Genomic DNA, 27,166 nt, shown 5'->3' with positions numbered 1-27,166 from the left:
TGGACGGAACTGTTTAAGAATAAGGCAAAAGTAATTCAACGATTCTTAAAATGTCTTCACACTTGGAGCCTGATTCATTTTGGTCAATTTTCAAAATAAATCTTATTTATTAGGAAAAAAACAAAGATTTATAGGAAAATTGAGAAGATAGTACAGAGCATTTGCATGCACTTGCACTCAATTTCTCCAATTATTGATATCTTATATTAGTATGGTACAAATATTACCTAATGAATCAATATTAAAATATTTGCATTAACCAAAGATCATACTTTATTCAGATTTCCTTAGTTTTTGCTAAGTTACCACCCCTCATATGACATTCCATTTGTCCTCCTGTTTTCTTAGGCTCCTCTGGATTGTGACAGTCTTTCAGCCTTTCCTTGATTTGTTGAACTGGAACACTTTGAGAAGTAGATTATTTTGTAAAATTTCCCTCAGTTGGGACATGTCTGTTGTTTATATCATGATTTAAATATCTGTAGATTATATACAGAGATATACTGCCATTTTCATTATATCATACAAAAAATAGATACTATCTACATGATTTATCAGTCTTGGCCTCGTTCTGGTCATCTTGCTGAAGTAGGGTTTGTCAGCTTTCTCCGTAGTAAACTGATTATTTATTATTATTATTATTATCATTATTATATTATCATTATTATTTTAAGCTTTTCATAATATATTTTGTAGAAGGAAGTTACTATGTGTATTGCACACATAAGAGTGGGAAGCTATGCTCATGAACTTGATGGTGGAATGTCTGCACAAATTGTTTGAAATTCTTCTACATGGGAGATTTCTCTTCCCTCTAGGTTTGTTTGATTGTTTTTTTCAAAGATATTATTTATTTATTTGAGAGAGTGAGGAGAGAAAAAGCATGAGCGAGCGGGACAGAGGGAGAGAGAGAAGCAGGTTACCAGCTGAACAGGGAGCCTACCTTGGGACCTGGATCATGATCCAAGCCTAAGTCAGAAGCTTAACTGACTGAGCAACCCAGGTGCCACTCTTTGTTTCTTTCTTTTTTTAATAATAAATTGACTTTTTATTAGTGTTCTATTTGCCAGCATACAGAATAACACCCAGTTCTCATCCCGTCAAGTGTTCCCCTCAGTGTCCGTCACCCATTCACCCCCACCCACCGCCCAATTCCCCTTCAATCACCCCTAGCACTTTTCCCAGAGTTAGGAGTCTTTATGTTATGTCTCCCTTTCTGATATTTCCCACTCATTTCTTCTCCCTTCCCTTATATTCCCTTTCACTATTATCTATATTCCCCAAATGAATGAGAACATACAATGTTTGTCCTTCTCCGATTGACTTACGTCACTCAGTATAATACCTTCCAGTTCCATCCACGTTGAAGCAAATGGTGGGTATTTGTCGTTTCTAATGGCTGAGCAAGGCCCACCTTTTCTCTCTCTTCATCTTCTGAGTCTCCCATGATATGAATGTTATTGTTTTAATAAGTGGCTGAGTTCCCCAAATCTGCCTCTATGGTCCATAACGTTTCTTGTTTTTAAGGCTTCCACTTGGGACTGCATCTCAGTTATAGCATTTTTAATGTTGGCCTGACTAGATTTTAGTTCTTTTATTTCTACAGTAAGGGATTCTCTAGTTTTCTTCTGTGCTCTTTTTCCAGTCCAGCTGCTATCTTTATAATCATTGTTTTAAACTGTAGTTAGATATCATATATGTGTATTGATAAACTTCCTGCCTGTGAGTACTACCTCATGTTATTTTATGGAGGAGAATTTCTCCATCTCATTATTTATTCCAGAAAAGAAAGAAGGAAGAAAAAGAAAAACCAAGACAAACAATAACAACTGCCTTCCCCCCCAAAAAAAAACCCAGATTATTTTGGCCTGCTGATTAAAAGATTCTAAATCCCAAAATAAGAAACACAATTAAAGTACCATGAAAGTAAAAATAAGAAATATATAAGGTACATACATAAAAGTTAAAATAAGGCAATTAATAAAATAGAATCAAAGAAAATAAATGAAAAAAGAGCACAAACTACAATGGAATCTAGACTCTACTTTCGAGGCAGAGCTGAAGCTCTGCAGCCTCTCTGGTCTGACAAATTGGTAGCATCAAATGGTCTGTGTTGGGTCTGGGCATGGGCCTTGGCGCTGATTGTCAGGTGCACATCTGCCTGGGAGTTGCACCTGTGGGGGTCAGAGGCGGGGTGGGCGTCAGCGCCTCTGGGCTCCAGCAGGTGGCGCTGTGCTGCTCCCTGAGACCAGGCCCTGATGGGCGGGATGGGGGTGGGGTCTCTAGGTCCTCTGGCTCTGGGGCTGAGCATCCTGCCCCCCAGTCTCCTGGGGCCTCCACAGAAGAGCTCCCAAGCCCCCGGGTCTCCGCCGCTTCTCTCAGAACCCTACGTTCACTCTACCTGCGTCCGAGCTTCTTTTGGTTTTGTTTTTGCATCTCAGACTGTTGTGCCCAAGATTGCGAATCCGAGAAACCACTGAGAAGCTGACACTGATGCAAACACACGAGGGTTTATTTACAAGCTCGAGCTTGTGTCCATGTATACCCAACACAGTGGAGCAGGGACTTGGACCCCGAGGTGGGTTTTAGCTTCGTTTTAAGGGCTGGTCTCAGGGAACTCCCGAAGGGCTGGAGCAATTCCTCAAGTTCTGTTTACATTTTGATATGGGGCCTTCAAGGGCATTGAGATCGGTTCTAATAGGGGCTTCCTGCCCTTGGCCTGGGCTCAGTTTTTATTCTATTGTGGGGCTTTCTGTGTCCTGACAATGAGCACTCAGGAAGGAAATGACAGATGTGACTCCTTTCTCAGGAGTATCACAGAGAATAAATAATGAGACTGAACCAAAGGAGCAGAAGACTTGTGCACTGAGCCATACCAGGCTCTGGGAGGCCATCTTGGGCTCGTGGTTTGGGAGCCTCATCTTGTGAAAATGTCCGCAGTTCCTGAAGCCACCCTCTATTTCAATGTCATTCCTGTCAAATCATGGTGGCAGATCCTATAAATAGGAAAAAAAATACCCATAACATCCATCCGCCCCCACAAATGACCCCGGAGAGCAAATCAGTATTGGAGAAGCAGGACAGAGTGGGACGCAGCACTTTCCTATTTCAAACGATGTCACAGAGACACAGGATAAAGCAGTGTTGTCCTCGGGACCCCGCCTGGCTCCGTCTGTTAAGCATCCGACTCCTGACCTCACCTCTGGTCCTGATCTCGGGGTCGTTATTTCTAGCCCTGGGCTGGTCCATGGACGAGGCCTGATGCCTACTTAAACAAACCAGACCCATGAGGGTTGGTCCCAGCATAAGCTGAAGGAGCAGAACCGAGAGTCCAGAAGGAAACGTGCTCTGATACAACTGATTTTTTAACTTAATTTAATTTAAACCCAATTAATTAACATATAGTGTATTATACTTTCAGAGGAAGAATTCAGAGATTCACCAGTTGGAGAAAACCGCAGTGCTCGTGACACCACGTGCCCTCCTTCATGCCAGTCCCCTGTTATCCTCTCCCCTGTCCCCTCCCTTGCAGCAACACTCAGTTTGTTTCGTATAATTAAGAGTCTGTATTTCCTGCATCTGTTTTCATCTTATTTGTTTTTCCTTCCCTTCACAGATGTTCATCTGCTTTGCTTCTTTAATTCCACCTATGAATGACACCACACGGTCATTCTCTTTTCCGACAGACCTATTTCACTTAAGATGATCCCTCTACTTCTATCCACGTCATTGCAAATGGCAAGATTTCCTGCTCTTTGATAGGTGAGTACCATTCCGCTCTCTATGGCCATCATCTATCTCCCATCCTCTTTATCCATCATCTGCCAGAGGGCACCGAGGGTCCTCCCATATTGTGGCTACTGTGGACCTGGCTGCTGTGGACATTGTGGTGCAGTTGTCCCACGTCTCACTGCATCTGTATCTTCGGAGTGAGCTCCAGGCTTTACACATGTTGGTCGCAGGTCGGCTCTATTTGTAACTTCCGGAGGAGCCTCCACACTGTTTCCATGGTGTCTGCACCAGCCCGTGGTCCCGCCCATAGAGGAAGAGGGTTGAGTGAGTTTTACAGGACGTGGTAAAAGTCTGGTCCACATTTCATTTTGCGTCCTTTGGGCTCCAATTACTTCTCTTTAAGTATTTTTGGGGAAGCTGTGTGTTGGGCTCCTTTTCAGTCACACGTTTCCGAATCTAACAGGCCACAGATGGAGCCTGGAAGGAGGCAGAGGTGGGCCCCAGGATGGGCACGTGCCTCCTTCACAGCCTCCTAGAGCGCCTGAGGATCCCGCAGGGGGCGCCCAAGCCCAGGCACCGCCCAAGGGGCACGCATGTGCAGTAGGCCTCATCTGCATGCACTAACAGGAGCCAGCCTGTGCTGGGGAGGCCTGAGGAAGACGTGGGGACATGTCCATGCTGATGAGCCACAGCCTCCTCAGAATGTGCGGGGAGTCTTCAGGGGAATATTGCACAGCGTTCATGCTGACAGGAGCCCCGGTGTCCTCAGGACACACGGTGAGGCTTCAGGAAGATGTGGGCCCACATCCACCCTGACAGGAGCCCTTGGGCCGCTTCAGGACCTGCGGTGAGGCTTCAGGGAATTGTGGGCCCGCACCCACCCTGACAAGAGCCCCTGGGCTGCCTCAGGACCTGCGGGGAGGCTTCAGTAAGATGTGGGCCCCCATCCATGCTCACAGGAGCCCCTGGGCCGCCTCAGAACATGTGGGGAGGCTTCTGAAAGATGGTGTGCCGCGTCCCCTCTGGCAGGAGCTAACTGGCCCCTCAGGACATAAGTTGAGTCTTCTGGAAGCTGGGGGCCGCATCCACAGTGACAGGAGCCTCGGCCACCTCAGAACCTGCGGTGACGCTTCGGGAGGACGTGGGGCCATGTCCACACAACCAGACGCTGATGTCCTCAGGACCCCCGGTGTAGTCTTCGGGAAATATGGAGATGCGTCCATGCAGACAGAAGACCCCAGCCTTGTCAGAGACTGTGGTGAGGCCTAAGAAAAATGTGGATGCCGAATCCACACTGACAGAAGTCTCTGGCCTCCTCAGGACACGCTGTGAATGATTCGGATGATTTGGGGCCACGTCCATTCTGACAAGAGCCCCCAGCCTCCTCAGGTCTTATGGTGAGGCTGAGGAAATTGTGGGGCCGCGTCAAGACTGAGAAGACCGGCGTCCTCCTCAGGACCTGCACTTTGTCTTCGGGGCACATGAGACTGCGTCTAGGCTGACAGGAACCCACAGCCTCCTCAGGACCGCGGTGAGTTTTCAGGGGACATGGGGCCATGTCCAGGCTGACAGGAGCCCACGGCCTCCTGAGAACCTGCTGTGAGGCTTCCAGAGGATGTGAGGCATCTAGAAGGATGTTCCTCCTCCTTCCAGAGGAGGCATACTCCACGTTGAGAGGAGACCCGGAGTACTCAGGACCCACTGACTATGACTCTGGAACACGTGGGGCCACGTCCGCATTCACAGGAGCCCGGCTTCCTCAGGACCCCCTAGAGGACACTGGAGGCGCTGTTGGGGGCCATGTCCATGTCAGAAGGGACTCCTCAGAACCATAGGGTAAGTGAATGGGTAGAATGAATGGTAGGGTCAGGGGAGGGGAGGTGGTTGGTGGTTAGGCTTAGGTTAGATGTTAGGGGTTAGTGATTATGCTTATGGTTACAGATTAGAGGTTAGGGTGAGGGATAAGTGTAAGGGTCAGTGGTTAGGAGTTAGGATGGGGGTTTGGGTTAGGGACAGGAGTTAGAGTTAGGGTTAGGGTTTAGACTTTAGGATTTAGGGCAGGAGGTTAGGAGTTGGGGTTTGGGTTATGGTTAGATTTAGGGTTCGGCTAGGTTTGGAGTTAGGGTTAGGGGTTAGGGTATGATTTAGGGTTAGGGGTTAGTGTTAGGGGTTAGAGTTAAAGTTAGGGCTAGGTTCAGAGTTAGGGCGAGGGTTAGGTCATCTTCACCAGAGACGTTTGTCAGAAGCTTGTGAGATGCAAGTGGAATAATGCAGGCCTGGAAGGTGTCTCCAGGTGCAGTAGAGTGGTATTCTTCGAACCTCCTGAGTTAGAAAACTGCTATGGTCTCATTGCCATTAGAATGCAGTGAGTTGAAAGCTGACTTCTAGGCAAGCTCTCTTGTGAGAGGTGAGCTCAGGGCAGGACCCTCCCGCATCCTGCCTCCCCAGCCTCATAGTTGCTAACATCCTTAGGTGAAGTGCTGGAAGAGATTGGAGAAATGCGAGTGGAAGTGTCAGGACTGTAATCACGTGTATCTCAGTTCAATACAGCGATTGCCAACGTCCTTGTTCAATTAGAGTGCAGCTCGGGTATACCTCTCCTCGATAAGTGTCTAGCAGACATCAGCCTGCAAAGCATACACAATTCTTTTTTTTATTAAAAAATTTTTTTTAAATTTTTATTTATTTATGACAGTCACAGAGAGAGAGAGAGAGAGGCAGAGACACAGGCAGAGGGAGAAGCAGGCTCCATGCACCGGGAGCCCGACGGGGGATTCGATCCCGGGTCTCCAGGATCGCGCCCTGGGCCAAAGGCAGGCGCCAAACCGCTGCGCCACCCAGGGATCCCTAGCATACACAATTCTGCAAGTTGAGCTTATGGCCTGTACCTCCCCCATCCTGACTGCCTGTACGATCTGCTTCCACAGCATTTCGTTGTATGCGGGAGAGTAGCGGAGTGAGAACCAAGTGTCTGCCTTGTTAATTTCGCGCCTAGAGGACAGCTGCCCCAAGGCATGAACACTCCCATGGATTGAGCTTTGACTTGAACCTCCCACATGCTGACCGCCTGTATGCTTCACTTCCAAAGGATATCTTTTGATACGGGACGCAAGTTTTGAGAGAGGCAAATATGTCTTAGTTCAATCCAGCAACTTCTGAGGAATTTCTCCCTCAGATGGGAGCTACATACTAACTTCCAAACCTGAGTAGCTAGCTGAAAGCTCTCTCTCTGGGGAACTTCCCCCTCGGAGATGAGCTGAAACGTGGTCCTTCCCAGTTCCACACTGCCTGCAGATACAGTTATGAACATCCTCACTAGACATGTTTTTCAGAAGCTCATGAAATGCAAGGGGCAAACTGCAGGCTTCAAGGTTGTGTGTCCGGGTGCAGTAAAGCGGTATTCATGGAACATCCTGAATTACAATGCTGCCACGTTCTCATGGCCATCAGAACGCAGTTAGTAGAAACCTGGCTTCGAGGCATGCTTCCATTTGAAATCTGAGCTCAGGGCAGGATCCTCCCGCATCCTGCCTGCCCGTAGTCGTAGCTGCTAACATCCTTATGTTAGGTGCTGGGAGAGGTTGGAGAAATGCAAGTGGAAGTGTCAGGACTGCACTCACGTGTATCTGAGTTCAATACAGTGATTGCCAACGTCCTTGTTCAATTAGAGTGTAGCTCGGGTATACCTCGCCTCGCTAAGTGTCTAGCAGACATCGGCCTGCAAAGCATACACACTTCTGAGAGTTGAGCTTGTGGCCTGTACCTCCGCCATCCTGACTGCCTGTACGTTACTGTTCCACACCATTTCATTGTATGCGGGACAGTACCGGAGTGAAAACCAAGTGTCTGCCTTGTCAATTTCGCGCCTAGCAGACAGCTGCCTCCAAGGCATGCACACTCCTTTGGATTGAACTTATGTCTTGTACCTCCCACATGCTGACCGCCTGTACGTTTCACCTCCAAAGGATTTCGTTCGATACAGGACGCAAGTTTTGCAAGAGGCAAGTGTCTCTTAGTTCTATCCAGTGACTTCCTAGGAATTCCTCCCTCTGATGGGATCTACATACTAACTTGAAACCTGAGTACCTAGCTGAAGGCTCTCTCTCTGGGGAATTTCCTTCTGCGAGATGAGCTGACACGCGGTCCTTCCCAGTTCCATACTGCCTGCAGATGCAGTTACGAACATCCTCACTAGACATGTTTGTCAGAAGCTCATGGGACGCAAGGGCCAGCTGCAGGCTTCAATGGTTGTGTCTCCAGGTGCAGTAGAGCAGTATTCATGGAACGTCCTGCCTTACAATGCTGCTACGTTCTCACGGCCATCAGAAGGAGCTAGTAGAATGCTGGCTTCTAGGCCTGCTTCCTTGAGAGAGCTGAGCTCAGGGCAGGACCCTCCCGCATCCTGCCTGCCCGTAGACGTAACTGCTAATATCCTTATGTTAGGTGCTGGGAGAGGGCAGCAAAATACATGTGGAAGTGTCAGGCCTATACTCCCGCTTATGTGAGTTGAATACAGCGATTTCAAACGGCCTTCCTCAAAGATTGTAGCTAGTTTCTAATTCCAATGTACGAGTGGGTAGGAGACATCTGCCTCCCAGGCATACACACTTTTGAGAGTTGAGCTTATGGCCTGTACTTCCCACATCCTGCCTGCAGGTACACTTCGATGCTAACAGACGTAGGCTTGATGTATGACTGAAGTGTTGTGAGAGGTAAGTGGAAAGTCCCGGCACACAAGACTAGTGCCTCCAAGCTTAATCCAGCAATGTCCTAGTAATTCCTGTCTCAGACAGGTGCTACATACTAAGTTCCATACGTGAGAAGCTAGCTGAACCCCGAGTCCAAAAGCATCTCTCTTCCGAGAGTTGAGCTCACACCCAGTCCCTCACAGTTCCCACTGCCTGCAGAATGAGTTTTGAACGTCTTCACCAGAGCCGTTTGTCAGAAGCTTGTGAGATGCAAGTGGAATAATGCAGGCCTGGAAGGTGTCTGCAAGTGCAGTAGAGTGGTATTCTTCGAACCTCCTGAGTTAGAAGACTGCTATGGTCTCACGGCCATTAGAACGCAGCTAGTTGAAAGCTGGCTTCTAGGCATGCTCTCTTGTGAGAGGTGAGCTCAGGGCAGGACCCTCTCACATCCTGCTTGCTCATAGTCATAGCTGCTAACATCCTTACATGAGGTGCTGAGAGTGGTTGGAGAAATGCGAGTGGAAGTGTTAGGAGTGTACTCACCTGTATCTGAGTTCAAAAGAGCGATTGCCATCATCCTTGTTCAATTAGAGTTTAGCTCGGGTATACCTCGCCTCGATAAGTGTCTAGCAGACATCGGCCTGCAAAGCATACACATTTCTGAGAGTTGAGATTATGACCTGTACCTCCCACAAACTAACTGCCTGTATGTTCTGCTTCCATAGAATTTCGCTGTATGCGGGAGAGTAGCGGAGTGAGAACCATGTGTCTACCTTGTCAATTTCACGCCTAGCGGACAGCTGCCTCCAAGGCATGCACACTCCTTTGGATTGAGCTTAGGACTTGAACCTCCCACATGCTGACCGCCTGTACGCTTCACTTACAAAGGACTTCGTTCGATACGGGACGCAAGTTTTGCGAGAGGCATATGTGTCTTAGTTCAATCCAGCAACTTCTGAGGAATTCTTCCCTCAGATGGGAGCTATATACTAACTTCCAAACCTGAGTACCTAGCTGAAAGCTCTCTCTCTGGGGAACTTCCCTCTCGGAGATGAGCTGAAACGTGGTCCTTCCCAGTTCCACACTGCCTGCAGATACAGTTACAAACATCCTCACTAGACATGTTTGTCAGAAGCTCATGGGACGCAAAGGGCAAGCTGCAGGCTTCAAGGTTTTGTCTCCAGGTGCAGTAAAGCAGTATTCATGGAATATCCTGAATTACAATGCTGCCACGTTCTCATGGCCATCAGAACGCAGTTAAGAGAAAGCTGGCTTCGAGGCATGCTCCTTTTGAAAGCTGAGCTCAGGGCAGGACCCTCCCGCATCCTGCCTGCCCGTAGTCGTAGCTGCTAACATTCTTATTTTAGGTGTTGGGAGAGGTTGGAGAAATTCAAGTGAAAGTGTCAGGACAGTACTTATGTGAATCTGAGATCAGTACAGCGATTGCCAACGTCCTTGTTTAATTAAAGTGTAGCTCGGGTATACCTCCCCTCGATATCTAGCAGACATCGGCCTGCAAAGCATACACACTTCTGAGACTTGAATTTATGCCTTGTACCTCGCACATGCTGACTGCAGATACACTTGGCTCCTATCAGGCTTAGGCTCGATGTGTGACAGAAGTTTTATCAGAGGTTAGTGGAAGATGCCGGCCCACACGACTAGTGTCTCCATGCCCAATCCAGATATATGTGAGGAACTGCTCTCTTAGATTGGTGCTACATACTAAGTTCCATACATGAGAAGCTAGTTGAACACAGTGTCCAAAGGGTACTTGCCTCTGAGACTTGAGCTCACCTCCAGTCCCTCACAGTTCCACTCAGCCTTCAGATGGAATTTTGAACATCCTCACTAGACATGTTTGTCAGAAGCTCATAGGACACAAGGAGCTAGCTGCTGGCTTCAATGCTTGTCTCTCCAGGTGCAGTAGCGCGGTATACATGGAACGTCCTGACTTACAGTGGTGCTACGTTCTCAAGGCCATAACAACGCAGCTAGTAGAAAGCTGGCTTTGAGGCATGCTTCCTTTTGAGAGCTGTCTCAGGGCAGGACCCTCCCGCATCCTGCCTGACTGTAGACGTAGCTGCTAACATCCTTGTGTTAGGTGCTAGGAGAGGTTGTGAGAAAAGCATGTGGAAGCATCGGGCTTGAACTCACGTGTATCTGAGTTGAATACAGCGATATCCAACGGCCTTCTTCAATCAGAGTGTAGCTATGTTCTAACTCCCATGTACGAGCGGTTAGTAGAAATCTGCCTCCCAGGCATACACACTACTGAGAGTTGAGCTTATGATCTCTACCTCAACATCCTGCCTTCAGGTACACTTCGCTTCTAAAAGGCCTAGACTCGATGCGTGACGGAAGTGTGGTGAGAGATAAGTGGAATGTCCCGTCACACAAGACTAGTGCCACCAAGGTCAATCCAGCGATTTCCTAGTAATTCCTGTTTTAGACTGGTGCTACATACTAAGTTCCATAGGTGAGAAGCTAGCTGAACGCCTTTTCCAAAAGCAACTTAGTTTTGAGAGTTGAGCTCGCACTCAGTCCCTCACGGTCTGATACAGCCTGCAGAATGAGTATCAAACATCTTCACCATAGACTTTTTTCAGAAGGTTATGAGACGTAAGTGGAACAATGCAGACCTGGAAGGTATCTCCAGGTGCAGTAGAGTGGTAGTCTTGGAACCTCCTGAATTAGAATACTGCTACATTAAAAAAAAAAGAATACTGCTACATTCCCACTGCCATAAGAACGCAGCTAGTTGAAAGGTGACTTCTAGGCATGGTCTCTTGTAAGAGCTGAGGTCAGGGCAGGACCGTCCCGCATCCTGACTGCCTGTAGGCTTAGGTCCTAGCATCTTTATGTTAGGTGCTGGATGAGGTTGTGTGACAAGCATGTGGAAGTGACAGGCCTGTACTCGCGTGTATCTGAGTTCAATACAACGATTGCCAATGTCCTTGTTCAATTAGAGTATACCTCGGTTCTAGCTCCCATCAATAACTGTCTAGCAGACATCCACCCGTAAAGCATACACACTTCTGAGAGTTGAACTTATTCCCTGTACCTCCCACATGCTGACTGCAGGTATACTTCTCTCCTATCAGGCCTAGGCTTGAATCATGGCAGAAGGTTTGTGAGAGGTTAGTGGAAGGCGCCGGCCCACACGACTAGTGTCTACAAGCCCAATCCAGAGATATGTGAGGAACTGCTCTCTAGGATTGGTGCTACACACTAAGTTCCATACATGGGAAGCTAGTGGAACGCAGTGTCCAAAGGGTACTTTCTTCTGAGACTTGAGCTCACCCCCAGTCCCTCACAGTTCCTCATGTCCTTCAGATGAAATTTCGAACATCCTCACTAGACGTGTTGGTCAGAAGCTCATAGGACAAAAGGAGCTAGCTGCAGGCTTCAATACTCGTGTCTCTAGGTGCAGTAGAGTGGTATACATTGAACCTCCTGACTTAAAATGTAGCTACATTCTCATTGCCATAAGAACGCAGCTAGTGGAAAGGTGCATTTGAGGCATGCTGCTGAGGATCAGAGTCACCCGTTCCAATTGAGGCCCAGTGGGGAATAGAGGATCCATGTCCTGATGATGCCCAGGTAGGGACCAGAGTCACCAGGTCCAGATGAGGCCCAGGTGGGGCCATATTCACTAGGTCCAGGTGAGGCGCAGTTGAGGACCAGAGTCACCAGGTCTGGTTGAGTCCTAGAGGGGTACCAGAATCACCTGGTCCAGGTGACATCCAGATGGGGACGAGAGTCACCAGGTCAGTGTGAGGCCCAGAGGGATTCCAGAGACATCATGTCCAGGTGAGTCTCAGGTGTGGAACAGAGTAACCGGGTACCAATGATGCCGAGGTGAGGACCAGAGTCACCAGATCTGGGTGAGGCCCAGATAGGATCAGAGTCACCTGTTCCAGGTGAGGCCAAGAAGGAGGCCACAGAATCAGGTCCAGGTGGGGAACAAAGTCACCAGGACAGGTTGAGGTCCAGTTGGGGACCACATTCACCAGGTCCAGGTGAGGCCCAGGTGGTGACCAGAGTCACCAGGTCCGGGTGAGGACCAGGTAAGGACCAGATTCACCAGGTCCAAGAGGCCCACGTGGGGACCTGACCCACCAGGTATGGGTGAGGCCCAGGTGGCAACCCCACTCACCAGGTCCAGGTGAGGCCAACCTGCAGGCCATAGTCACCAGATCCATGTGAGGCTCTGGTGGGGACCGGAGTCACCAGGTAAATGTGAGGCTAGAAGGACACCACAGTCACCAGGTCCAGGTGTGGCTCATGTTGGAACGAGAGTACCAGGTCCAGGTGAGCCCCAGGTGGGGACCACAGTCACCAGGTCCAGATTGAGGACTAAGTGGGGGGCCCAGAGTCATCAGGGCTAGGTGAGGCCAAAGTGTGGAGCAAAGTTTTTGGGTCCAGGTGAATCCCTGGTGGGGAACAGAGTAACCATGTCCCATTGATGCCCAGGTGGGACCAGAGTCACAAGCTCCAGACGAGGCCTGAGTGAGGAGTAGATTCACCAGGTCCTGTTGAGGCCCAGTTGAGGATCAGAGTCCCCAGCTCCGGGTGGGGCCCAGAGGAGGACCAGAGTCACCCGGTCCAGGTGATATCAAGGTGGGGACCAGAGTACCATGTCAGGGTGAGGCCAAGAGGGGGACGAGAGTCCCTAGGTCCAGATGAGGACCCGATGTGGAACTGAGTAACCAGGTCCTATGATGCCCATGTGAGCAGCAGATTCACCAGGTCCAGGTGAGTTCCCTGTGGGAACCAGTCACCTCTTCCAGGTGAGGCCCAGGTCGGACCACAGTCACCAGGTCAGGGTGAGGTCCAGAGGGTGACCAGAGACACCAGGTCCGGGTGAGGCCCGGTATAGAAGAGAGTAACCAGGTCCCAATGATGCCCAGGTAAGGACCAGAGTCACCAGGTCCAAGTGAGGCCTAAATATGGATCAGGGTCGTGTTGTTCCAGGTGAGGCCAAAGGAGACCACAGGAACGAGGTCCAGGAGAGCCCCATATGTGAACCAGAACCACCAGATCTAGGTGAGATCCAGGTGGGGACAACAGTCACAAGGTCCAGGTGATGCCCAGGTGGCAATAAGACTCACCAAGTCCAGGTGAGACCCAGGTGGTGACCAGAGTCATCAGGTCCAGGTGAGGTCCAGGTAAGGACCAGATTCACCAGGTACAAGTGAAGCCCAGGTTGAGACCAGAGTCACCAAAAAAGGGTGAGGCCCAGAGGGGGAACCCGAGTAACCAGTTAAGTTTGAGGCCCAGAGTGGGACCAGAGGTCCCCGGTCAAAGTGAGGCCCAGGTGTGGAATAGAGTATCCAGGTCCCAATAATGCCTAGGTGAGGACCAGAGTCACTAGGCCCATGCAGGGCCCAGATGGAGATCAGAATCACCAGGTCCTGGTGAAGCATAGAAGAAGACCACAGTCACCAGTATCAGGTGGGCCCCATGTGGGAACCAGAGCCACTCTATCCAGCTGAGTCCCAGGTCCATGTGAGGCCCACGTGAGGACCAGATTCATCAGGTCGAATTGAGGCATAGCTGGGGACAAGGGTCACCAGGTCTGGGTGAGGCCTAGGTGGAGACAAGATTCACCAGGTCTGAGTTAGGTCACAATGGGGACAAGAGTCACCAGGTCCGAGTTAGGTCACAGTGGGGATGAGAGTCACCAGGTCCAGGTGAGGCCAAACTGAGGACCCGAGTCACCAGATCCAGGTGAGGTCCATGTTGGAAAGAGAGTCACCAGGTCCAGGAGAGGTCCAGGTGGGGACCAGAGTCACCAGATCCAGATGAGGCCCGGGTGAGTACCAGAGTTACCAGGTACACGTGAGGCCCAGGTTGGGATCAGAGGCAACAGGTCCATGTGAGACCGGCTGTGGAACATGGTCAACAGGTCTACGTGAGGCCCAGGTGTGGAACACAGTAACCAGGTCCAGGTGAGTCCCAGTTGGTGACAACAGTCACCACGTAGGTGAGGCCCAGGTGGGGACCAGGATCACCAGGTACAGGGGAGGCTCTTGAAAGAACCAGAGTCAACAGTTCAAGGTGAGGTGCAGGTGGCAACCAGAGTCAGCAGGTCCAAGTCAGGCCAAAGCGGAGTTCACAGTCACCAGGACAGGGTGAGACCCAGAGGGAGTCCAGAGTCACCTGGCCCAGGTGAGGTCCAGTTGTGGAACACAGTAACCGGGTCTCAATTATGCCCGGTTGAGAACCATGGTCAATAGGGCCAAGTGTGTCCCAGATGGGGATCAGAGTCACCAGGTTCAAGTGATGCCCAGGGGTGACCAGGATCACCAGGTACAGGGGGGGCACTTGAAAGAACTAGAGTCAACTGTTCAACGTGAGTCACAGGTGGCAACCAGAGTCAGCAGGTCCAAGTCAGGACAAAGTGGGGTTCACAGTCACCAGGTCAGGGTGAGACCCCCAAGGGGGACCAGAGTCACCTGGTCCAGGTGAGGTCCAGTTTTGGAACACAGTACCGGGTCCCAATTATGCCCAGTAGAGAACCATGGTCAACAGGGCCAGGTGAGGCCCAGATGGGGATCAGAGTCACCAGGTCCAAGTGAGGCCCAGGTGGGGACCACAGTCACCAGATCCAGGGGAGTCTCAGGTGCAGACCAGAATCACCAGGTCCAGGTGAGTTGCAGGTGGCAACCACACTCACCAGGTCCCGGTGAGGCCCTGGAGGAGACAAGAGTTACCAGGTACATGAAAAGCTAGAAACACTGCAGCCACCAGGTCCACATGAGGTCCATGTGGGAACGAGGGTCAGCAGTTACAGGTGAGGCTCAGGTGGGGATCAGTCTCACCAGGTACATGTGAGACCCAGGTGGGAACCAGTGTCACCATCCAGCTGTGGCCCAGGTGAAGACCAGAGGTAACAGGTCCAGGTGGGTCCCTGTTACGGAACAGTGTAACCCTGTCCTGATGCTACCCAGGTGGGTACCAGAGAAACCAGGTTCAGGTGAGGCCCAGGTGGGGACCAGAGACATGAGGTCCAGTTGAGGTCCCAGTGGGAACCACAGTCACCAGGTCAGGTGAGGCCATGCTGAGGATCAGAGTCACCAGTTCCAGGTGAGGCCCAAATGGGGCCAGAGTCACCTGGTACAGAAGAGGCCAAAGTGAGGACCAGAGTTACCGGTTCCAGGTGAGTCCCAGTGGGGAGTAGAGTAACCATGTTCTGATGATGCTCAGGTAGGGACCAGAGTCACCAGGTCCAAATGAGGCCCAGGTGGGGAGCAGATTCACTAAGTCCAGGTGAGGCGCAGTTGAGGACCAGAGTCACCAGGTCTGGTTGAGACCTAGAGGGGTACCAGAATCACCTGGTCCAGGTGACATCCAAATGGGGACCAGAGTCTCCAGGTCAGGGTGAGGCCCAGAGGGGTTCCAGAGTCATCATGTCCAGGTGAGGCTCAGGTGTGGAACAGAGTATCGAGGTCCCAATGATGCCCAGGTGAGGACCAGAGTCACCAGATCTGGGTGAGACGCAGATACGATCAGAATCACCTGTTCCAGGTGAGGCCAGGAAGGAGTCCGCAGCAATCAGGTCCAGGTGGGGAACAAAGTCACAGGACTGGGTGAGGCCAAGATGGGGACCAGATTCACCAGGTCCAGGTGAGGCCCAGGTGGTGACCAGAGTCACCAGGTCGGGTGAGGACCAGGTAAGGACCAGAATTACCAGGTCCAAGTGAGTCCCGTGTGGGGCCTGAGTCACCAGGTATGGGTGAGGCCCAGGTGGCAACCCCACTCACCAGGTCCAGGTGCGGCCAACATGCAGGCCATAGTCACCAGATCCAGGAGAGGCCCTGGTGGGGACCTGAGGAACCAGTTAAATGTGAGTCTAGAAGGACACCACAGTCACCAGGTCCAGGTGTGGTTCATGTGGGAACGAGAGTCACCAGGTCCAAGTGAGCCCCAGGTGGGGACCACAGTCACAAGGTCCAGATTGAGGCCTAGGTGGGTGGCCCAGAGTCATCAGGGCAAGGTGCGGCCAAAGTGTGGAGCTAAGTTATCAGGTCCAGGTGAGTCCCAGGTGGGGAACAGAGTAACCATATCCCATTGTTTCTGAGTTGGGACCAGAGTCACAAGGTCCAGATGAGGCCTAAGGGAGGAGTAGATTCACCAGATCCTGTTGAGGCCCAGTTGAGGACCAGAGTCCCCAGCTCCGGGTGAGGCCTAGAGGAGGACCAGAGTCACCCAGTCCAGGTGATATCCAGGTGGGGACCAGAGTCACCACATCAGGGTGAGGCCCAGAGGGGGACGAGAATCACTAGGTCCAGGTGAGGCCCCGATGTGGAACTGAGTAACCAGGTCCCATGATGCCCATGTGAGGACCAGATTCACCAGGTCCAGGTGAGGTTTCTGTGGGAACCAGTCACTTCATCCAGGTGACGCCCATGTGGGACCACAGTCACCAGGTCAGGGTGAGGTCCAGAGGGTGACCAGAATCACCAGGTCCAGGTGAGGCCCCGGTATAGAAGAGAGTAACCAGGTCCCAGTGATGCCCATGTAAGGACCAGAGTCACCAGGTAGAGGCGAGGCCCAAATATGGATCAGAGTCGTGTTCCAGGTGAGGCCCGAAGGAGACCACAGGAACCAGGTCCAGGAGAGCCCCATATGGGAACCAGAGCCACAAGATCCAGGTGAGGTCCAGGTGGGGACCACAGTCAAAAGGTCCAGGTGAGGCCCAGGTGGCAACAAGATTCACCAAGTCCAGGTGAGACCCAGATGGTGAGCAGAGTCACCAGGTACAGGTGAGGACCCGGTAATGACCAGATTCACCAGGTCCAAGTGAAGCCCAGGGGGGGACCAGAGTCACCAGGTAAGGGTGAGTCCTAGAAAGGGAACCAGAGTAACCAGTTAAGTTTGAGACCCAGAGTGGGACCAGAGGTCCCTGATCAAAGTGAGGCCCAGGTGTCAAATAGAGTATCCAGGTCCCAATGATGCCTAGGTGAGGACCAGAGTCACTAGGGCCATGCAATTCCCAGATGAGGATCAGAATCACCAGGTCCTGGTGAGGCATAGAAGGAGACCACAGTCACCAGTATCAGGTGAGCCCCATGTCGGAACCAGAGCCACTCTATCCAGCTGAGTCCCAGGTCCATGTGAGGCCCACGTGAGGACAAGATACATCAGGTCGAATTGAGGCACAACTGGGGATAAGAGTCACCAGGTCTGGGTGAGGCCTAGGTGGGGATAAGATTCACCAGGTCTGAGTTAGGTCAAAGTGGGGACGAGAGTCACCAGGTCCAGGTGAGGCCAAACTGAGGATCAGAGTCACCAGATCCAGGTGAGTTCCATGTTGTAAAGAGAGTCACCAGGTCCAGGAGAGGTCCAGGTGGGGACCAGAGTCACCAGATCCAGGTGAAGCCCAGGTGGGGACGAGAGTCACCAGGAACAGATGAGGCCCAAGTGAGTACCAGAGTTACCCAGTACACGTGAGGCCCAGGTGGGAACCAGAGGCAAAGGTCCATGTGAGGCCGGCTGGGGACCATAGACAACGGTCTACGTGAGGCCCAGGTGTGGAACACAGTATCCAGGTCCAGGTGAGTCCCAGGTTGGGACCAGGATCACCAGGTACAGGGGAGGCCCTTGAAAGAACCAGAGTCAACTGTTCAAGGTGAGGCGCAGGTGGCAACCAGAGTCAGCAGGTCCAAGTCAAGCCAAAGTGGAATTCACAGTCACCAGGTCAGAGTGAGACCCCAAGGGGGACCAGAGTCACCTGGTCCAGGTGAGGTCCAGTTGTGGAACACAGTAACTGGGTCCCAATTATGCCCAGTTGAGGATCATGGTCAACAGGGCCAGGTGAGGCCCAGATGGGGATCAGAGTCACCAGGTGCAAGTGAGGCCCATGTGGGAACCACAGTCACCATATCCAGACCAGACCAGATTCACCAGGTCCAGATGAGGTGCAGGTGGCAACCACACTCACCATGTCCCTGTGAGACCCTAGTGGGGACCAGAGTCACCAGGTACATTAGAAGCTAGAAACACTGTAGCCACCTGGTCCACATGAGGTCCATGTGGTAATGAGAGTCACCAGTTACAGGTGTGTTCGAGGTGGGGATCAGACTCACCCGGTCCAGTTGAGACCCAGGTGGGAACCATTGTCACCATCCAGGTGTGGCCCAGCTGAAGACCAGAGGTAACAGGTCCAGGTGGGTCCCTGTTAGGGAACAGTGTAACCATGTCCTGATGCTACCCAGGCGGGTACCAGAGACACCAGGTCCAGGTGAAGCCCAGGTGGGCACCAGAGACATGAGGTCCAGGTGAGGTGCCGGTGGGAACCACAGTCACCAGGTCAGGTGACGCCATGCTGAGGATCAGAGTCAACAGTTCCAGGTGAGGCCCAGGTGGGGCCAGAGTCACCTGGTACAGAAGAGGTCAGAGTGAGGACTGAGTTACCAGATCCAGGTGAGTCCCTGTGGGGAATATAGTAACCATGTCCCGATGATGCCCAGGTAGGGACCAGATTCACCAGGTCCAGATGAGGCCCACGTGGGGAGCATATTCACTAGGTCCAGGTGAGCCCCAGTTGAGGACCAGTCATCAGGTCTGGTTTAGGCCTAGAGGGGTACTGGAATCTCCTGGTCCAGGTGACATCCAGATGGGGACCAGAGTCACCAGGTCAGGGTGAGGCCCAGAGGGGTTGCAGAGTCATCATGTCCAGGTGAGGCACAGGTGTGGAACAGAGTAACCAGGTCCCAATCATGCCCAGGTGAGGACCAGAGTCACCAGATCTGGGTGTGGCCCAGATGCAATCAGAGTCACCTGTTCCAGGTGAGGCCAAGAAGGAGTCCACAGCAATCAGGTCCAGGTGGGGAACAAAGTCACCAGGACTGGGTGAGGCCGAGATGGGGACCAGATTCACCAGGTCCAGGTGAGGCCCAAGTGGTGACCTGAGTCACCAGGTGTGGGCGAGGACCAGGTAAGGACTAGATTCACCAGGTCCAAGTGAGGCCCACGTGAGGACCTGAGTCACCAGGTATGGGCGAGGCACAGTTGTCAACCCCACTCACTAGTTCCAGGTGAGGCCAACCTGCAGGCCAGAGTCACCAGATCCAGGTGAGGCTCTGGTGGGGACCGGAGTCACCAGGTAAATGTGAGGCTAGAAGGACATCACAGTCACCAGGTCCAGGTGTGGTTCATGTTGGAACGAGAGTCGCCAGGTCAAGGTGAGACCCAGGTGGGGACCACAGTCTCCAGGTCCAGATTGAGGCCTAGGTGGGGCCCAGAGTCATCAGGGCCAGGTGAGGCCAAAGTGTGGAGCAAAGTTATCAGGTCCAGGAGAGTCCCAGGTGGGAACCAGTCACCTCGTCCAGGTGAGGCTCACAAGAGTAGTGCCTCCAAGCTCAATCCCGCGATTTCCTAGTAATTCCTGTCTTAGACTGGTGCTACATACTAAGTTCCGTACTAGCTAATTGAACCCTGCATCCAACGGCAACTTACATCCGAGAGTTGGCCTCACACGCAGTCCCTCACAGTTCCACACTGCCTGCAGAATGTGTTTCCAATGTCTTCACCAGAGATGCTTGTCAGAAGCTTGTGAGACACAAGTGGAATAATGCAGGCCTGGAAGGTGTCTCCAGGTGGAGTAGAGTGGTATTCTTGGAACCTCCTGAGTTAGAATACTGCTGCGTTCTGAGGGCCAGAAGAATGCAGCTAGTTGAAAGCTGGCTTCTAGACATGCTTCCTTGTGAGAGTTGAGGTGAGGGCAGGACTCTCGCGCAACCTGACTGCCTGTAGACATAGGTCCTAACCATGTTAGGTGCTGGAAGAGGTTGTGAAAAGCATTTAGACGTTTCAGGCTTGTAAGTCACGTGTAACTGAATTCAATACAATGATTTCCAACAGCCTTGTTCAATTAAACTGTAGCTGGGTTCTAACTCCCATAAAAGAGTGGCTAGCAGACATCTGCCTGCAAAGCATACACGCTTCTCAGAGTTGACCTTATGGCCTGTACCTCCCACAATCTGACGGCCTGTGCGGATCGCTTCCACAGCATTCCGTTCTATGCGGGACAGTAGCGGAGTGAGAACCAAGTGTGCATTGTCAATTTCGCGACTACCGGACACCTGCTTCCAAGTGATGCACACTCCTTTGGATGAGCTTATGGCTTGTTCCTCCCACATGTTGACCGCCTGTACCTTTCACTTCGAAAGGACGTCGTTCGATATGGGACACAAGTTTTGTGAGAGGCAAGTGTCTCTTAGCCCAATCCAACGACTTCTGAGTAATTCCTCCCTCAGAAGGGAGCTACATACTAACTTCCAAACCTGAGTACCTAGTTGAAAGCTGTCTCTCTGGGGAACTTCCTTCTGCAAGATGAGCTGACACGCGGTCCTTCCCAGTTCCACACTGCCTGCAGATGGAGTTACGAACATCCTCACTAGACATGATTGTCAGAAGCTCATGGGACGCAAGGGGCAAGCTGCAGGCTTCAACGGTTGTGTCTCCAGGTGCAGTAGAGCTTTATTCATGGAACGACCTGACTTCCAATGCTGTAAAGTTTGGGTTAGGTTACGGGTTAGGGTTAGGGTTAGGGTTTTTTAGGGTTAGGGGTAGTTTCAGCGTTAGGGGTAGGCTAACGGTTTAGGGTTAGGGTTAGGTTACCGTTTAGGTTATGGGTTAGGGTACGGGTTAGGTTACACTTTAGGATACGGGTTAGTGTTAGGGTTAGGGTACAGGTTAGGGTTAAAGTTAGGGTTCTGTTTAGGGTTAGGGTTAGGTTACGGGTTAGGTTTAGGGATAGGGTAAGGGTTAAGGTTAGGATTAGGTTAGGGTTAGGCTTATGGTTAGGATTAGGGATTGGGTTTCGTTAGGTTTAGGGTTGGGGTAAGGTTAGGGTTAGGGTACGGGTTAGTGTTTGGGTTAGGGTACGGGTGAGGGTTATGGTAAGCGTTAGGGTACGGGTTAGGATTAGGGTATGGGTTAAGGTTAGGTTTAGAGTTAGGTTTAGGGTTAGTTTTAGGGTTAGGGTACGGGATAGGTTTAGGTTTAGGGTACTGTTTAGCCTTAGGGTTAGGGTTAGGGTTAGGTTACAGGTTAGCGTTACGGTTAGGGTTAGAGTTCGGGTTATGTTTAGGGTTCGGGTTAGGGTTAGGCTACGGGTTAGGGTTAGTGTTAGGGTTATGATTAGGGTTTGGTTTAGGCTTAGGTTTAGGGTACAGATTAGGGTTAGGGTACGGGTTAGGGTTAGGGTATGGTTTAGAGATATGGTATGGATTACAGTACGGGTTAAGGTATGTGTTAGGGTACTGGTAACGGTTAGGGTTTGGGTTAGGTTTAGGGTACGGGTTTGGGTTAGGTTTAGGGTTTGGGTTAGGGTACAGGATAGGGTTAGGTTTAGGGTTAGTGTTAGGGTTCGGGTTAGGGAACGGGATAGGATTAGGGTTTGGGTACGGGTTAGGGTACAGGTTAGGTTACGGTTTAGGGTTAGGGTATGGGTTAGAGTTAGGGTTCAGGTTAGGGTTGGGGTTAGGGTTAGGTTTAGGGTACGGGTTAGGTTTAGGGTTACAGTATGGCTTAGGGTACGGATTAGGGTTAAGGTTAGGGTATGGGTTAGGGTTAGGGTACAGGAGAGTTAGAGTTAGGGTATGGGTTTGGGTTAGGGTTAGGGTATGGCTTAGGGTTAGGTTTAGGGTTAGTGTTAGGGTTAAGGTACTCGTTAGGGTTAGGGTTAGGGTTAGGGTACTATTTAGGGATAGGGTTAGGGTTAGGTTTAGTTTACGGGTTAGGGTTAGGGTTAGAGTTAGTTTACGTGTTAGGGATAGGGTTAGGGTGAGGTTTAGGGTTAGGTTAGGGTTAGGGTTAGGTTTAGAGATAGGGTTAGGGTTGTGATTAGTGTTAAGGTTAGGTTAGGGGTAGTTTTAGTGTGAGGGTACTGGTTATGGTTAGGGTTAGGGTAGGGTACGGTTTTGGGTTAGGGTACGGGTTAGGGGTAGTGTTAGGGTTAGGAGTTAGGGTTAGGGTTTGGGTTAGGGTTAGGGTTTGGGTTAGGGTTAGGTTTAGGGTTAGGTTTAAGGGTTAGGGTTAAGGATTAATGTTAGGGTTAGGGGTTAGGGGTTCGCGTTCAGGTTAGGGTTAGGGGTTAGCGTTAGGGTTAGGGGTTAGGGTTAGGTTTAGTGTTACGGTTAGGGTTAGGATTTAGGTTTAGGGTTTGGGTTAGGGTTAGGGTTATGTTACGCCTTAGGGTTAGGTTTAGGGTTAGGGTTAGGGTTAAGGTACACGTTAGTGTTAGGGTTATGATTAGAGTTAGGGTTAGGTTTAGGGGTAGTTTTAGTGTTAGGGTACGTGCTATGGTTAGGGTTAGTGTAGGGTACGGTATAGGGTTAGGGTACGGGTTCGGGTTAGTTTTAGGGTTAGGATTAGGGTACGGGTTAGGGTTAGTGTTAGTGTACCATTTAGGGTTAGTGTATGGGTTAGCGTTAGGGTTGGGGTTAGCGTAAGTTTTAGGGCACGGGTTAGGATTAGCATTACGGTATTTTTTGGGTTGGAGTCAGGGTTAGATTTAGGTTATGTGTTAGGGTTCGGGTAAGGTTTAGGGTTAGGGTATGGTTTAGGGTTAGGGTACGGGTTAGGGTTATGGTACAGGTTAGTGTACGGGTTAGGGTTAGGGTATGGGTTAGGTTTAGGGTACAGGATAGGTTTAGGGTTAGGTTTAGGGTATGGGTTATGGTTAGTGTACGGGTTAGGGTACGGTTTAGGGTTAGGTTTTGGTTTAGGGTACTGGTTAGAGTTAGGGTACATGTTAGGGTTAGGTTTAGGTTACGGGTGAGCGTTAGGGTTAGGGTATGTGTTAGTGTATGGGTTAGGTTTCAGGTTAGGTTTAGGTTTAGGTTTAGAGTTAGTGGTTAGGGTTAGTGTTAGGGTGAGGGGTTAGGGTTAGGGGTTAGGGTTAGGTTTAGGTTTAGGGTTAGGATTAGGGTTAAGTGTTAGGTTTAAAGTTAGGGGTTAGGGGTAGGGTTAGGGTTAAGGGTTGGTTTTAAGGGTTAGGGTTAGGGGTTAGGGGTAAGGGCTCGGGTTAGGGGTTAGGTGTTAGGGTTAAGGTTAGGGGTTAAGTTTAGGGTTAAGGGTTAGGGTTAGGGTTTGGGTTAGTGTTAGGATTAGGGTTAGGGTTAAGGGTTAGGTTTAGGGTTAGTGGTTAGGGGTTCATGTTAGGGTTAGGGGTAGGGGTTAAGGTTAGGGTTAGGGGTTAGGGTTAGGTTTTGGTTAGGGTTAGGGGTTAGGGTTTAGGGTTAGGGTTAGGGATTAGGGTTAGGGTTGTGGTTAGGTACGTGTTAGGGTTAGGTTTAGGATACGGGTTAGGGTACAGGTTAGTGTTAGAGTACTGGTTAGTGTTAGGGTTAGGGGACATGTTAGTGTACGGGTTAGGGTACGGGCTTAGGGTTATGGTACGGGTTAGGGTACGAGTTAGGGTTGGGTTACAGGTTAGTGTTAGGGTACCTGTTAGGGTTAGGGTATGGGTTATGTTTAGGCTTAGTGTTCGGGTTAGGGTTAGGGTTTCGGTTAGGGTTAAGGGTTAGGGTTAGGATAGGTTTAGTGTTAGGGTTTAGGGGTTAGGGGTTAGGGTTAGGGATTTGATTCGATTCAATTCTTTTCGATTCGATTCGATTCATTTCTTTTCGATTCAAATCGATTCGATTCAATTCTTTCAATTCGTTTCTTATTGATTCGATTCTTTTCAATTCGATAGAATCTTTTCTATTCGATTAAATTTGATTCGATTCGATTCTTTTCGATTCGATTTGATTCGAGTCTTTTTGATTCGATTCGTTTCGATTCGATTCTTTTCAGTTCGATTCAATTCAAATCTTTTCGATGCGATTCAATTTGATTCTTTTTTGTTTTTTTTAGATTTATTTATTTATTCATGATAGACATAGAGAGAGAGAAAGAGGCAGAGACACAGGAGGAGGGAGAAGCAGGCTCCATGCACCAGGAGCCTGACTTGGGATTCAATCCCGGGTCTCCAGGATCGCGCCCTGGGCCAAAGGCAGGCGCCAAACCGCTGCGCCACCCAGGGATCCCTCAATTTGATTCTTTACAATTCGATTCGATTCTTTTCAATTTGACTCCATTTTTTTCGATTCGATTCGATTCTTTTCGATTCGATTTGATTCGATTCTTTTCGATATGATTCGATTCTATTCTCTTCGATTCCCTTTTATTCGATTCGATTCTATTCTTTTCGATTCGATTTTTTCGATTCGATTCGATTCCTTTCGATTCGATTCAATTCGATTCAAATCTTTCGTTTCGATTCGATTCTTTTCAATTCGATTCGATTTTTTTTCAATTAGATTCGATTCTTTTTGATTTGATTCAATTCGATTCGAATCTTTTCAAATCAATTCTATTCTTTTCGATTCGATTCGATTCTTTTCAATTCTATTTGATTCTTTTCAATTCGATTCGATTCAATTCTGTTGGATTCGATTTGATTCAATTCAATTTGATACTTTTCGATTCGATTCTTATTGATTCGATTCAATTCTTTTCGATTTGATCGATTCTTTTCAATTCGATTCGATTCGATTCTATTTGATTCTTTTCAATTCGATTCAATTTTTTTGATTCGACTGAATTCGATGGTTTGATTCGATTATTTTCGTTTCGATTTGATTCGATTCTTTTCGATTCGATTTGATTCGATTATTTTCGATTTAATTCGATTCTATTCGAATATTTTCTATTCAATTCGATTGCATTAGATTCGATTATTTTTGATTCAATTCGATTCGATTATTTTTGATTTGATTTGCTTCATTTATGTTCGATTCTTTTCAATTCAAATCAATTCGATTCTTTCCGATTCGATTGTTTTTGATTCGATTCGATTATTTTCGATTCGATTTGATTGTTTTCGATTCATTTTGATTCGATTATTTTCGATTCGATTCGATTTGATGCGAATTGATTATTTTCGATTTGATTCGATTATTTTCGATTCAGTTCGATTCAATTATTTTCGATTCGATTCGATTATTTTCGATTCAGTTCGATTCAATTATTTTCGATTCGATTCGATTAGATGTGAATCGATTATTTTCGATTCGATTCGATTCGATTTGATTATTTTCGATTCGAATCGATTTGATTCTTTTCAATTGGATTATTTTCGATTCGATTCGATTGGATTATTTTCGATTCGATTCAATGCGAATCGATTTCGATTCAATTCTATTCGATGCGATTATTTTCGATTCGATTTATTTTCAATTCGATTCGATTGGATTCGATTCGATTAATTTCGATTCGATGAGATTATTTTCGATTCAATTCAATTTGATTATTTTCGATTCGATTTGATTGGATTCAATTCGATTATTTTTGATTCGATCCGATTATTTTTGATTTGATCGATTCTTTTCGATTCGATTCAATTATTTTCAAATTGATTCGATTCGATTATTTTTGATTCAATTCGATTCAATTCGATTCGATTATTTTCAATTCAATTCGATCGATTCAGTTCAATTATTTTTGATTTGATTCGATTTGATTCGATTATTTTGGATTCGATAAGATCACTTTCAATTCGATTATTTTCGATTCAATTTCATTATTTTCAATTCAATTCAGTTCGATTATTTTCGATTCGATTCAATGCGAATCGATTATTTTCGATTAGATTCGATTCAATTATTTTCGATTTGATTTGATTCGATTATTTTCAATTCAATTCAATTTGATTATTTTCATTTTGATTCGGTTCTATTCGATTCTATTATTTTCGATTCGATTCATTTCGTATCGATTTGAATCGTTTTGATTCAATTCGATTATTTTCGATTTGAATCAATTCTTTTCGATTCGATTCTTTTCGATTCGGTTTGATATTTTCTATTCGAATCGACTCGATTCTTTTTGATTCGAGTATATAAGATTCAATTCGATTCTTTTCGATTCAATTCAATTCGATTCGATACGATTGTTTTCGATTGTATTCGAATCGATTCTTTTCGGTTCTATATGATTTAATTCTTTTCGATTCCATTTGATATGATTTGATTCTTTTCGATTCCATTCGATACGATTCGATTCTTTTCGATTCGATTCGATTCGATTCTTTTCATTTTGATTCGATTCGTTTCGATGCTATTCAATTCGATTCTTTTCGATTCGATTCGATTCTTTTCGATTCGATTTGATTCGATACTTTTCTATTCGATTCGATTCTTTTCGATTCGTTTCGATTCTTTTCAATGTATTCGATTCGATTCTTTTCGATTTGATTCGATACGATTCAATTTGATTCTTTTCGGTTCTATTAGATTTGATTCTTTTCAATTCAATTTGATATGATTCGATTCTTTTCGATTCAATGATACCATTCAATTCTTTTCGATTCGATTCGATTCCTTTTCGTTTCGATTTGATTCTTTTCGATTCGATTCTTTTCAATTCAATTGGATTATGTTCGATTGGATTCTTTTCGATTCAATTCGATTCGATTCTTTTCGATTCCATTCAATTAGTTTTGATTTGATTCGATTCTTTTCGATTCAATTAGATTCCATTCTTTTCGATTCAATTAAATACAATCCTATTCTTTTCAATTCGATTCGATTTGATTCTTTTTCTTCGATACGATTTGATTCGATTCTTTTCTATTTGATTCGATTCAATTCGATTCTTTTCAATCGATTCAATTTCTTGTTTCGATTCGATTCTTTTTGGTTTGATTCGATTCTACTCGATTCATTTCGAATCGATTTGATTCTTTT

This window comes from Canis lupus, chromosome 19, assembly GCF_011100685.1.
Source record: "Canis lupus familiaris isolate Mischka breed German Shepherd chromosome 19, alternate assembly UU_Cfam_GSD_1.0, whole genome shotgun sequence".
Classification (NCBI taxonomy): Eukaryota; Metazoa; Chordata; class Mammalia; order Carnivora; family Canidae; genus Canis; species Canis lupus.
This window is presented reverse-complemented; position numbering follows the sequence as displayed.